The sequence below is a fragment of the Hippopotamus amphibius genome, chromosome 5, assembly GCF_030028045.1.
Source record: "Hippopotamus amphibius kiboko isolate mHipAmp2 chromosome 5, mHipAmp2.hap2, whole genome shotgun sequence".
NCBI classification, from domain to species: domain Eukaryota; kingdom Metazoa; phylum Chordata; class Mammalia; order Artiodactyla; family Hippopotamidae; genus Hippopotamus; species Hippopotamus amphibius.
The window spans coordinates 87,181,453-87,195,137 of NC_080190.1; the positions used below are offsets into that span (position 1 = coordinate 87,181,453).

General features: G+C 40.8%; 1 protein-coding gene across 1 annotated transcript in view; it reads left to right on the forward strand.

The window, feature by feature from the left end:
- Nucleotides 1–11,538: 11,538 nt before the first annotated feature.
- The window catches only part of CHRM3 (cholinergic receptor muscarinic 3), a 225,324-nt gene continuing 223,177 nt past the window's right edge, over nucleotides 11,539–13,685 (forward strand). Inside the window, exon 1 of the mRNA XM_057737589.1 lies at nucleotides 11,539–11,561. The gene's annotated coding sequence lies outside the window, so the exon portion shown is untranslated. The remainder of the gene's footprint in view (nucleotides 11,562–13,685) is intronic.

Here is a 13,685-nt window from a genome sequence, read left to right on the forward strand (position 1 = left end):
GTAGCAGAAACCATCAGGGAACTTTGAAGAACAAGATTTATTACTCGCAGGTCCTAGAGTACATGGCACTCCTGAGCAAGGTCAAGGGTGGGAGGAAGTGTGGACCTAAGACTCTGTCTTTATTGGGATCCAAGGATGGAATGACTAGGGTTTCTCAGGTTCACTCTTCATTGACAAATTTAAAACAGAAGAGCAGGAATTAGGATGCAGGAGGGGGAAAGCAGAGTCATTCAAGTAGGTCATTACCTACATCACCCAGGGCTTTCTAAAAGGGGACTTGATGGGCCAGGCAGTGTGGTTTCTTATCCGGTTGCGTTATTAGCAGCTGTGTCACACGGCTGGCAATATGTTTATTGAGGGGGATGTCTTTGAAATGATGCCTCGGCAATCAAAAGCTTAATGTCAGGCACTTGCATTACTATCAGAAAGCTCAAAGTCAGGCGCATACACTCAGGATGCGGGGACATGTTTTCTCCGGCACCTGTGTCTTACATTCCCCCCCCACCTGAACATCCTGTCCGGTCTGCTGCTCTGTGCCTGGGACCTTGCAGTCATCTCGAGGATGGATCAAGACCTTGTGTTTTCTCATGATTCCTGCCATGGCTGCCCCCGACCAGCACTCTATTTCAGTGCTCTCAGGTGCAGATTGGTTATCATTCAGCTTTTGGGCAGGTCTTCAGTGTGAATTTAAACCATAAAAATACAAAGTTCTGTTGCAGAAAGGGGGACCCCTTCCAGGGCCTGAGAGAGGGCTCTTGTCTGACGCTCTGAAATGAATCATCCAAGGAGACACACGTGTGACAAAGCAGAGACTGTACTGGGAAGGGGCGCCCAGGCAGAGAGCAGGAGGGTAGGGAACCCTCGTGGCTCACCCTCTCGGGTTTTATGGTAAAGGGGTGAGTTTCCGGGTCGTCTCTGGCCAGTCATCTTGCTTGGCGTGTATTTGGTCTGACTTAGGGTCCTTCCTGGTGGCCTGCGCATCTCTCAGTCAACCATGGATTCCAGCGCAAAGGATTCTGGGAGGTTGGTAGGACATATTATGGGCTAGCGTCTCCTCCCTCCTTCTTTCGACCCCTCCCGAATTCTCCTGGTTAGTTTCTGGCAGCCCCGGATTCTTTACTGGGACCTCCTGTTGTGAGGCAGCTCAGGCAGGCGGTCATCACCATTCCTGGCTAAGGCGGGTGGTTTCCGTCCACAGTTCCCTAACAGTTCCTGAAGAAGCTGAAGCCCAAAGGGGAGACGTAACTTTCTCAAGGAAATATTCCTTCATTCTCTCCTTCTGCATGTGCCACCTCCTGTAGATACAGGGACAGGCACCGGCGGAGCCGATGCACCACCCCCGACCTCTTCCTGTATCTCTCTGTGCCTGAATCCCTTTTGTCTTCAGTGTCTTCCTGTCAAAACCCAACCCCACTCCACAGGTTCTAGCACAAATCAGCTTCCTCTGTGTCCTCTTTCACTGTCTTCCAGGGCCTGATGGACACCAAACTCATCCTTCTCTGGCTCTTGTGGCTTTGCAACGCTGTGACAACCCCTGTTGTCTTTCTCATATAACTGTATGCAGTCGGTGTTGCACATTGAATCACTTTGAAATTCAGCAGTATGCGTAGACTCTAAGTACTTAATTGTATTAGGAGTTTACTACTACTTAGAAACGTTCCCTACTCATCAGTTAAGGTCAGTGCACTTTTAACATTTGACTTGGCCTCTGACCGTGTCTAGTCAGCATAGCGTCTAGATCTCCTTTATGTAAAAACCATCTCTATTGTGTCCATCTTCTACTCAGAACATTTCGGCGACTGCGTTGCTCTCAGAATAAACTGCAAGGTCCTGAGGACCAGCGTTCAGCTTTCCCAAGTCAGGCTCCAGCCTAATTTCCTCTGACTCAGCTCAGTGTTATTCTCCCTTGGTCCCATGATGTGTCTTCTCAGTTCTTGATTCTTAGCCTTTCTTTCTATTGCCGCCATCCCTGAAGCACTTGCCTCCTGTTATTTTATGAACTGTACTCATATTTTGAGATCTAGCTTATCTCCCACAAAGCATTTCCTTCTTTCTCAATTTATCCTTTATGAATCTGGGCTTTTCCCACAGTGCTGCAGTCCTCACTGCCAATAACTCGAGCACCATGATAGACAGACAGACAGGTGAATGGATAGATAGATAGGTAGATAGATAGATGCATAGATGGGTGGGTGGGTAGATGGATAGATAGATAGATAGATAGATAGATAGATAGATAGATAGATAGATAGATAGATGGGTAGGTAGATGGATAGATAGATAGATAGATAGATAGATAGATAGATAGATAGATGATAGATAGATAGATAGATGGATAGGTAGATGGATAGATAGATGGGTAGGTAGATGGATAGGTAGATGGATAGAAAGATGGGTAGGTAGATGGATAGATAGATGGGTAGGTAGATGGATAGATAGATGGGTAGGTAGATGGATGGATGGATGGACAGACAGACAGATGGATGGATGAATGGATAGCTAGATGTATAGGTAGATGAATGGTTGGATGGATGGATGTATAGATAGATAAACTCACATTATATATATATATTATATGCATATATATAAAACTTTATATCCTGTTACTTATGACGTGATTATCTTTTTGCCTAAAAGATAACATAAACTTCTCAAAAGCAAGGAAGATAATTATACTTCTCTACATCCCACAAAGACACTAGTGTATCATGCTTTCTACCTGTGCATTCCTTTGGGATAATTAAATGTAGAACATCTTGGTAAAGAGACAGGTTTGATATGTCTCTATCCTAGGAATTTTTCTGTCCCTTGTTCTATAGTCAGACTCTTTTTAAAATTTTTGATCTTTAAGTTTGCTCCTAAGGTGAAACATTTTACAAGAAGATACACTTCATAAAGGAATGTGTCTGAAGGCGAATGAGAGCTCTACAATAATAGGACTGTGTGTAGCGCCTGCACAGCTTGCACTCTTAAGCCTCCTGTGCCTTATTGTTCTGGTTTAACATTAAGAACAAATCTCAGTTTGTCCATAATGGGTTAGGTTCTGGAGAACAAAGTTCTAATTGATCACATCAGAGTGTGATTGCAGAGCTTATGTTCTTTGTTGGTAATTAGTACATGTTTTTTTGTCCACTCTTGCTCATTAGAAAAACAGTTTGGGGTCTTATTCACAGAAAGAACGGGTAGTTCTAGAGATAGTAGGATTGGGGGAGAACACCATATTCTATTTTATACATCACTAAGAAACTGAAAGGGACATTAATTTCTCTCAAGGGCACCCCGGCTGCATATTTGCACACTGCCTTCTACATCCTTAATCAATTTTCATTCTGACCAACTTCCTCCTGAGCTTCAGTCTCACTGGAAGATCTAGAAAATGATCTATAGAATCTATAAAAATAATGTCGACCTAGAGCCTGTGCACACTCTGTGTTAGCCAGGACCGGGCTCGGCGCTTCTGGACCAGAACCCACTCATGTGACTGGGAGCCTGAAGCCAGCTTTGCCTGAAGTTAGCAAAAATCCGAAAGCCTTAAAAGGGAAAGGTAGTATGAAAATAATTACATCCAATTTCCTTTTCCTTTTAAAATTTTCAGTGTCTCTTTCTTTGTGTTCACTGTGTTGAATTGGTTTCTTTGTTTGTTTCAATCGTGTTAAGCAGACTTCTTATTCAATTTCACTTAACAAAGTGGTATTTCTCTACACCTTGCTGTTTCATTTGTTCCTGAAAGGGCCTCTCTCCTGCAGGCCAGGCTTACTGAAATTCATGGTTGTTGAATATAAAGGACTAACTAATCTTCTCTCAAATTATTCAGGTCTTGACTTATATGTGTCACACAGGTTGATTCTGTGAAAGTTGCTGTTGACTAAGAGATGAAAGGAGAAGTGTAAAGGATGACATGGAAAATGTAGCAAAGATACAGAAACACTTTACACAGAATGAGGGAATAAGGATGTGGAGAGGAGGTAGTCAAAGCAGACATCTAATGCTACCTAATATATTAATAATAATATCTTAATTAAAGAAATGCAAGCCACTAGATGTTTAAAACGTTTTAAATAAAAAAATGCAGACATATTCAAAAGTAGAATATGTCTACTTCTTAATAGCATAATCAACCCCCTGTGCTCACCACCTGCTTTTTTGGCAATTTGCAGCACATGACCAATTTATTCCTTTTCTATGGCACCCTTTTCCCACAAACACTGGAGTTTTTTTTGGGGGGGTGGGCGGGGTGAGCTGCATGGCATGCGGGATCTTAGGTCCCCGACCAGGGCTCGAACCCATGCCCCCTGCAGTGGAAGCGTGGAGTCTTAAGTACTGGAGCACCAGGGAAGTCCCAACACTGGACATTATTTTAAAACAAATGCAAGACCTGCACATTTCCTAATGTACCTAAATTAATATTTTAATATTAAAAATAACTTAGATATATTTTTAAGAGATCAGTTATGATATTATCAGAGAAAAAGAAGCCAGGTAAAATTTAATTTTAATCTCAATATTATATTGCGATACAATGTATATATAATAACAAGCACTCACTTTAAGTACATATTTGGATGAGGTTAAATAAATTTGTCTACCATGTCATTACCGCGAAATCAAACCATAGTACATTTCCATCACCACACAAAGTTCCTGTATAGCCCTTCCTAGTCAATTGACACACCCTATCCCACCCCAGTCCCAGACAATCACTCTTCTGCTTTCTGACCCTTAGATTATATTTCTTTTTTCCAGAATTTTATAATAACGGAATCCTACAACATGCACTTTTGTATCTGGCTTCGTTTGCTCAGCATAATATTTTTGAGATTTATGCATGATACTATGAAATAGTATCAGTGATTCATCCCTTTTTATTGCATTTTTTAACTCCATTGTATGACAGTATCAAGATTTGCTTTCTCCATTCCATCTGATGGATGTTTTTTTTTCCAGTTTGATTATGAATGAAGTTGTTTTGCTATGAACATTGATATACACGTTTCTATAGAGACATATATTTTTATCTCTCTCGGGTAAATAGCTAGGAGTAAAAGTGCTCAGCTATATGTTAAGCATATGTTTGCCTATGTAATAAACTCCGCAACTGTCTTGCAAAGTGGTTGTGTCATTTTACATTCCCACCAGCAGTGAAAGAGAGTTACAGCTGCCGCACATCCCTGCCGGCGTTACTATCGTCAGTTGTTTTCATGGTGTCATGGCATCTAATTGTGGTTTTAATTTACATTTTTCCTGGTAACTAATGTTGTTAAGCATCTTCTTCCTAGGATTACTGCACTCCTCAAACTTTGATCACCACGTCCTCAATTCAGTGAGGCACTCAAGCTGTGCTTGACTTCCCCTTCCTGTGCCCACTTTCCAGAAGCCTCTTCCAAACAAAAAGCCCAGGTATAGGTTCCCCTTCTCTGTCATCACAGTCCTACACTCCCTATTCCAATTCCTCAAAATAGTTATTTCATTTATTTTTTATATTTGCTCTGGGTTCTGGGAGAATGGGGGGAGGGGGTGCCAGCATTTGGTTATACTCCATCCTTATACTCTGTCATGGTTATAAGTGGAAATCCAAGTTAGTTTTTGAGAAAGAATTCTCTAGATATTTTTAGTTTATCAAGGGTCAGCCCAGATAACGCCAGTTATATATAAGGAAAAAACCCTTCAACTTACTACATCTAGGCTCACTCTCTGATATTAAGAGACTATAACAACAAGAAAGAAAAGGGAGACGTGCCCCCTTGCCGTGTCAGAAAAATTCTGCAAAACAAAAATGACGGTGGAAGGAGGGAAAGTGAAACAGTCTAACAGGTGCCTCCCAACTTTCTCTCTTGGAGTTTCAGCCCAGAGAAGGAGGATTGGATTCATGAGAAGGGAGTATGTACTAAGACAGGCAGCTCTTTCTTATACAGCCCTCTGCCAGCTTCACAGCGAACTTAGCTGTTCAGCCTGGACAACTGGAGGAAATCCTCAGAACTGAAGTTCTGGTGTGGCATAGATAGGACCCCCAAGACAGCTGGAGAATGTGTCTCTGGGGCTGGGGTGCCATCCCATGGGTGAAGGTGGTTCTGACCTGAGGGCTGCAGCCCCCCAAGGCTGAATGTGCATCACAGTCAGAACTCAGAGAAGGCTGCACTGTTGGCAGGAGGTAAGATGAGGCTGAGTTAAATAGAAATTCTACCCAACTTTGGTTGGTCAAAAAATAATAGATGACAATGCATGCCAGTGGCGAACTTAACTCTAAATGTCAGCAGGGCTAGGAGGACCCAGGTGGATAAGGAGCCCTGCCCCTGAGGTCAAGGGAGATAGACAAAGTCATGTTTGGAGATGCAGACTGGTTCTTCTGTTCCTGAGTTTATTGCACTCATGACCTCTCTCTCGTGTGTGTGTGTGTGTGTGTGTGTGTGTGTGTGTAAAGAAAGAGTGGGAAGGCTAATTAAAAGGCTGACTTATACAAAAGAGATTGAACAGTGCTTGAATTACATTTAATTTTGCATTTCTCTTTACGTATAAATGTATAAATAACTGCCAGGGGAGAGGCAGGGAATGTGGTTTGTGAGTTTCTAATGATTTCTGAGATTTGCATACTTAGGAAGTTCCTTTGCTTTCTAAGAGCTGTTGAGCCAGAAGATAGGAGATGTAGTTTGTCCACCTTCATCTCACTTCTAGAAGGTAGGATATATTTTGGAGCAGCAAATGCCAGAAATTTACTGCCTAAAATCAGGAATGAGACCAAGTCTAGAGAGAGATGAATGTGAGACCATCTGAAGCAGTTGATGAACACTGGCCAGCTCACCCTGGTTCTTAAGTGAGACAGAAGCCAGCACCAAGACATAGCTGTTGTTTCTTCAAATGCACCTTCTCCCTGCCCTGGGGAGAATAAATGGCTTCCCCGGGGTGGAGGAGACCCCGTTTGGGAGATGGGTAGTGTCTTAAAGAAGAAAATGAAGAAAGGGGAGATTTCTGAGGCTCAGCCAGTTTTCTTTAGCTTTTTTTTTTATACCCCTGTAGAAAAATGGGATGAAATGAAGGGCATGTAAGAAGGTTAAAGGGATGGTACAGTGTGGAAAAGCCTGTTGATCACTGAGCCATTTAAATCACATGCATTAGCAATATGTCAACACGTCTTCTTATTTTTTGTAATCTTATCTAAGTTTTCCATGGACTGACATTATAAGAAACTGATTTTCATCATTCTGTTAAAATATATATATTTTATCACAGTATCATACTAAGTATATCTCCTTCATCTCTTACCTCCACTATCAAATAGTTAACGATGTAACAAAATAATATTGTGTGTGCTGGAGACCATTTATCCATGTAAACACATATTCTAAATATATCGTGTTTGTGGGTCTATATTTTTATTTGGAAGGTATTTCAAATGAGTACAATTTTAAAATATATTATGAGAATGGGATTGATTTTTTTAATGCATTCATAACTACTCTACCCTAGCACCACAATTTTCTTTGTTCTTGTTGCCTGGCTAGTACTTATTCACATATACATTTTGTACCTACTTATAATCAGAACATGCAATTTTATATACCACTCTCTCTGTATTGTGACTTAGTTATTACTTTAATGGCTACTTAACATACCATGGAGTTAATATGCCAACATTTTCTTAGATGCCCCACTGTGGGATACACAAATAGTTTCTGTTATTCACTAGTATTACAAATAATGCTACAATGAACATTTTCCTAATTTTGAATTGTTTCTATGGGATAATTTGTGAGTGAGATTACTAGGTCCAAAGAGATGAGTACATTTAAGGACTCTGAATATAGGTGTGGGTGAGATGGGTGATTCAGTAGGCTCTGCATATGTATAAAACGTCCAAAATATATGAATTTATTGGTTGTTTCCCCAGTAGTCTCATCTGCATTCTGTTATTTATAATCATAGCTAATTCAGTCTGTCATTTTTTTAACGTGGAGTTCTTTGATTGCTGTTGAGATTTTTAAATGCACATATTGCTTACCATTTGAGAATTAATGTGGTTTTAATTAGGAAAATCACCTAAGTATCAAGCAAACATAGATTCAGATCCCAGCTCAGACCACTTCTTGTTGTGTATTAAGTGAATTAGCCTCTCAAAGGAAAAATAATTTCTTGATTCGTAAACTAGTGAAATCTTCTTCAGAAGGTTGTTGAAATGATTAGATGAGTTAATCAGTGCCTGGTGTGTTAGTGCCACAAAGGAAGGAATTAATTCTCCTTCCCTTCGTCTGTGCCCCCGTCATCTTATCTACCAATCCTCCTGCCCCTGACTTCTTGTGTGGATTAAACATTCAAGTTCTTTTGGTACAAATTTTCACAGAACCCGATTTCTCATTCCAGAGTTTACAGGAGCTAGTTGTCAGGTTTCTCTAGAGAACCAAACTCTGCCGTGCCAGCAAATGCTGAGTTATACAGCAAACCACTGAGGTCAAATCTGTTGCACCCCCGTGAATCTCCTAAGTATCTATACAAACAAATGGGAGATGCACTCGAAATAAATTTTTTCCATAAATTACTCATTATAGACTGTTGTGTAGAGTTCAATTTCTCTTTTAGATGACTTATCCAAGTTTTCTTCCATTAGCTTTTGCAGAGATATTTTAATTCATTTGTTTGCTTCTTTGTTTCGGTTTCTGGTAACGCTTTTGCTTCATCTGCTCTCACCAAGCACCAGAGAACAGGCTTACTTCGGTGGTGATGTGGTTTGTCAAGCAGCTGTAACACAGGATCAGTGCTGGAAGCTGCATATCTGGATGATACTGTCATTTGGATTTTGTCTGTCTTACATCCAGTGTCTGTCTATATTCTACACATTATCACTCATCTGTTGCCTAGAATTGTTTTTTATCTTGAGAGCCTCTGTAGCAGGAGCTGCCTTTTTAAGCAATCACACTTCTTTAAAATAATTCCTAATATGTTATAAGGTCTCAGAAAGCCTGTAACAAGCAGACAGTTTCTCAGTTGGAAAAGCATTGAAAATAAAAACTTCTATCCTCTTTCATGAGGGCAGAATTTGGGTGTTACCAAAAGATTTTCCAGTCTCTCGCCTTCATGATGAGAAACTGAACTGAGTAAGATGTATTCCAAGCAATTCACTTCATGAGTTTAAAAGGGAAAAAGTGGAAGGAGGGAGAAGAGGGGGAAGGAAAAATCCCCTGCAATCTTTCGAACTTCAGCAACTATATTTCGCATCCTTTGGAGACCGCCACAGGCTCCTTTAGGTTTTTTCTTACATAAGCTATGTGTCACAGTCAAGGTTTCTTCATTTTTGCATTACTAAACCTGCTTTCCCCCCCATTTCCATGCTTTCTCTCCTCATTTTTACATGTTACAAATGAGTGATGGCCTCCTCTGCTCTCTGAATAGGTGTACTAATTCCAGTCTCTGACTGCAGTTCAAACCACTTTTATCCACACACCACATCAGCAAAGTTATTAAAGTGCTGATGAAGTCAGAGGCAAAAACCAGCAGGCCTGAGAGAGGCTCGTATGTAACAATTACATCCACCCGGGGCACTTGAGGATCAGAGCTGGATGCAGACAGAACTCCCAGTTTCCCCATGGTTGCGGAACAGCACACAAGCACCAGTCTGGCCTTCAGTATGGTCACATAGAGAAGTCTTTCATTAAAGATATCACTAGGAGGTGAAAACGTGTAGACTTAGTCACAATCTTTCCACCCCATGCTTGCCTTCCTGAAATTGGAAACAGGAAAGGTGATGGTGGCAACAGTTTTGTTGTGCCTGGAGCCCACACTATAGTACAATCGGGAAAGCATGTGTCGTGAAATAGGACAGAGACTGGAATGTCCACACACACCTCTTCCTGCACAGAGGGGGGCCAGGACTGGTCTACATGAATCACTTTTTTTCCCAAGTGTAGGAAGTTTTTAAAATTTTTTTTATTTTTTATTGAATGTAGTTGATTTACAATGATTCAGGTATACAGCAAAGTGATTCAGTTCCGTATATATGTATGTGTGTGTGTGTATATATACATATATATAAACTTTTCAGATTCTTTTCCATTGTACGTTATTACAAGATATTGAGTAGAGTTCACTGTGCTATACAGCAGGTCCTTGTTTATCTACTTTATATATGGTGGTGCGTATCCGTTAATCCCAAATTCCAAATTTATCCCTCCCCCACCTTCCACTTTGGTTACCTTAAGTTTGTTTCCTACATCTTTGAGTCTGTTTCTCTTTTGTAAATAAGTATATTACTCAGTCATAAAAAAGAATGAAATAATACCACTTGCAGCAATATGGATGGACCCAGAGATGATCATACTAAGTGAAGTAAGTTAGACAGAGAGAGACAAGTATCATAGGATGTCACATGTATGTGAAGTATAAAAAAATAATACAAATGAGCTTACACAAATCACTTTCTGGCCTTGGGCAGGCCCCTCCACTTTGTGAAGCCAGGATGAGATGATCTGTGTACAGGAGTTTGGGAATAGGTTCCAATTCTACACAGTTATTGGGGTGGGTGCCTTTGTTTGTACCGTTGGGCTGATTTACAGTCATTTAAACTGTAAAAGGATGTTCTGGCATTTCCTTTGTGCATGTGCTGTCCCCTCACATCACTGTAGGCCCGATCTAAGGCTGCTTTCGGAACATGCCATTCTCCCCCACAGCTTCCTGCGTTTGAACACGCTGCCTGGATGATACCCCTCTCCCCCAGCCTCACCCTATCTCCCTTTGTTGGTCTGTCACTCTCCTACTCAGCATTCAAGGCTCAGTTTAAAGACCCTCTGCTTGGTGACACCACCCCTGTACCCCGTCTGCACTGTGAAGACAGTGACTAAGTCCTTGGGCTTGGTGCGGGTCCAGCCTGGCCTTTCCCACTTGGGTGGACTTGGGTTTTTTGAGGGCAGGACCAAGACCTATTCATTTTCTCAACCACTACCTGGTTCATGTTATTCACTCAGTAAATATCAATCAAAATGATGAGTGAATGTCAAACACTTGTTGCCATGAAATGACAAATGGTACTAATCAGGTGAGTGGTTCTTCACTAATTTGCTGTGAAACTTGTGAAGGAAATTTGATACTTAGCTTTCTGTATATGATATAAATATGTGTGCCTTATGTGCATATTTTAATGGGGAAGCTTATAAAGTACTCCCAGTTTCAAACTGAGAACATGTGACCATATGACAGCGTCTACGAGATGTGGCATCTCGTGGAGAAGTAGGTTACACAGACTCATTGTTTCCCCAGTAACTGCTGTGGGTCAGTCCTGCAGCAGGATGCTAACAGGTGTTGTGGGATGAAGGGGTTTCTTGATAAAATACATTTGGGGAAATACTGGGATAAATCTCCATGTATGAAATCTATCATTTAATTAAAATTCCATCTCACAATCAAATGATCCAAGTATCCTGCTTCTTCTTTTATCTTTTAGATTTATTTACTCCTCCTTTATTCATTTGGTTTTCAGCTTTTGTGGTGACATGGCATTTGGTTTCTTCCTACAAGGAAAGTTCAGCACACAGCACAGCCCTTGATACATTGGATTGGTTTGGTGATCCTACCTGGAACAGGTATGTGAAACCTCCAGTGTTTGCTTATCTATCCTTTAAATCATACCTGTGGATGTATATCCGTTTCTGCTTTTCTTGTTGCTGGCTGAAAATGGGATTTGTTCTGGAGGATAAAATTCATGTGTCAGAGATGACCTTTGTCTTTTCTACTAAGGAGTATGTGTTTATGGTATGACCTACGAGACTCCCCAAGACCCTTCATTTCCTTTGTAATGTGATTAATACAAATGAAGACTACATTCATTCCAGTAAAGAAGGGAAATTCCATGCTCATGTGGTTCTGAAAATAGGATTTAATATACAACTCTATGGAACTCAAGTATATGAAATCTGACAGATCCCCTGGTATGTTTGTACATATAGTATCTGCAGCTCAGAAGTCTAAGAGAAAGATGGAAACTTTTTTCTCCAAAATTATTTCAGTCAGACAAAACTGAGTACTAAATTATGAACTCAGTGACTACACGTGGGAATTAATTAATGATCCTTTGATCCTCCTAGGTTTTGTGACAAGTACTCCCTTGGTATATAATGATATAAATATGACATAAAACCAACAAAAATAAAGTATTTGAAAGCTTTATTGTTTAATGAATTCTCCTGAAGGTAACATTATGAAATTAGATTCTCATGAGATACAAGCCTTGTAACTCCTGATTTAATTCAATTCAGATTACTTTGATGAGTGCTCTGTGTGTGTGTGGGGGGGGGGGTATGTTATCACTAAGAGATACTTTATTACAAGATTCATTGCTTTATTGTACTCAACTTTCAAAATATTATTGGGAATATGGTAAACTTGTTGAAATTCTGGTGTATTTAGAAAAGTTTCCAATCTATATAAATTATATTTTCAAAAGTAAAACTCTGTAACAGCTTCCCTGTGCATCTCCTCCCCCCCAAAAAATCCTGCTGAAAACCACATTTGGGAAGTAGCACAGACTTGAGATTTAATCAGATATGAGACCTGGCTCTATTCCTTAACCCAAGACCTTGGAAAAAAATGTTATGCTTCCTTAGAAAGAGGGAGGGAGGGAGAGAGAGAAGGAAGGAAGGAGGAAGGAAGGGAAGGAGGGAGAAAATAAACTCACAATTGCAATGCACCAAATACTCCAGGTCACCTTTATTCTTAATGAGGTATCAAGTAATTAATCACTGTGTTTCCAGGAGTCTCCAGAGAATTTTACTCCTACATTCTGTGAGAGTCTGAAATCCATAATTAGAGATTAACCTCCCTGATTTAAGGCAGAAGTTGCGACTGGTCACCTGCATGTTAGAGCTATCTTAGGTTGTTTATTTGATAGAGTTTTTTCTTTCTTTTTTTTTTCCGGCCTACACAGAATAGATATACATGTGTTTAAAAAATTGCCAAATCAGAAAAATCAGGAGGGTTCACATGAAAATCTGGGCTTCCAGTCTTTTTCTCTGGAAATTGCACTACAAGTAAACTAGTTGCTCATGCCACAATTCTAGGTGTCACACAAATTACCTCCCTCGTCATAACCTCTCCACATCTGACCCGTCGAGTCTTTCAGAGCCTGGCTGGGACCCAGTGGTTCTCAACCCTCATTGTGAAAAGATAACTTTCTGGGTGCTCAGGCTGCACCCAGAAAGTTAAGCCAATAGCTCTGAGAGCAGAGCTGGGCTTCCCAGCTGTAGAAAGTTCTTCAGATGATTCTGATGTCCAGCCGAGGTGTGGAACAACTGCCCTAACATCTTCATCTGTCTCTGTGGCCGTGCTCTGAATCCAGGTCACATTCACTACTTCCTGGTCTCAGCAGTCTTCTACCATCATCCCTAAATCACCTTCTCATTTCTGTTCTTATCCCTGTTCAATCTCATCTCCACCTAACAGCCAGAGTCATTGTTTATGAATAGAAACATACCTGGTCAATGCCTGCTTTAAACCTCTCCAGTAATAAAGCAATAATGATAACAACCAATGATATCATCGATACCTTGGTGGAATAAAGAATCTGACTTGAGGGGCTTCCCTGGTGGCACAGTGGTTAAAAATCCACCTGTCAATTCAGGGGACACAGGTTCCATCCCTGGTCCAGGAAGATCCCACATGCCACAGAGCAGCTAAGCCCGTGTGCACTAAGCCCATGTGCCACAACTGCT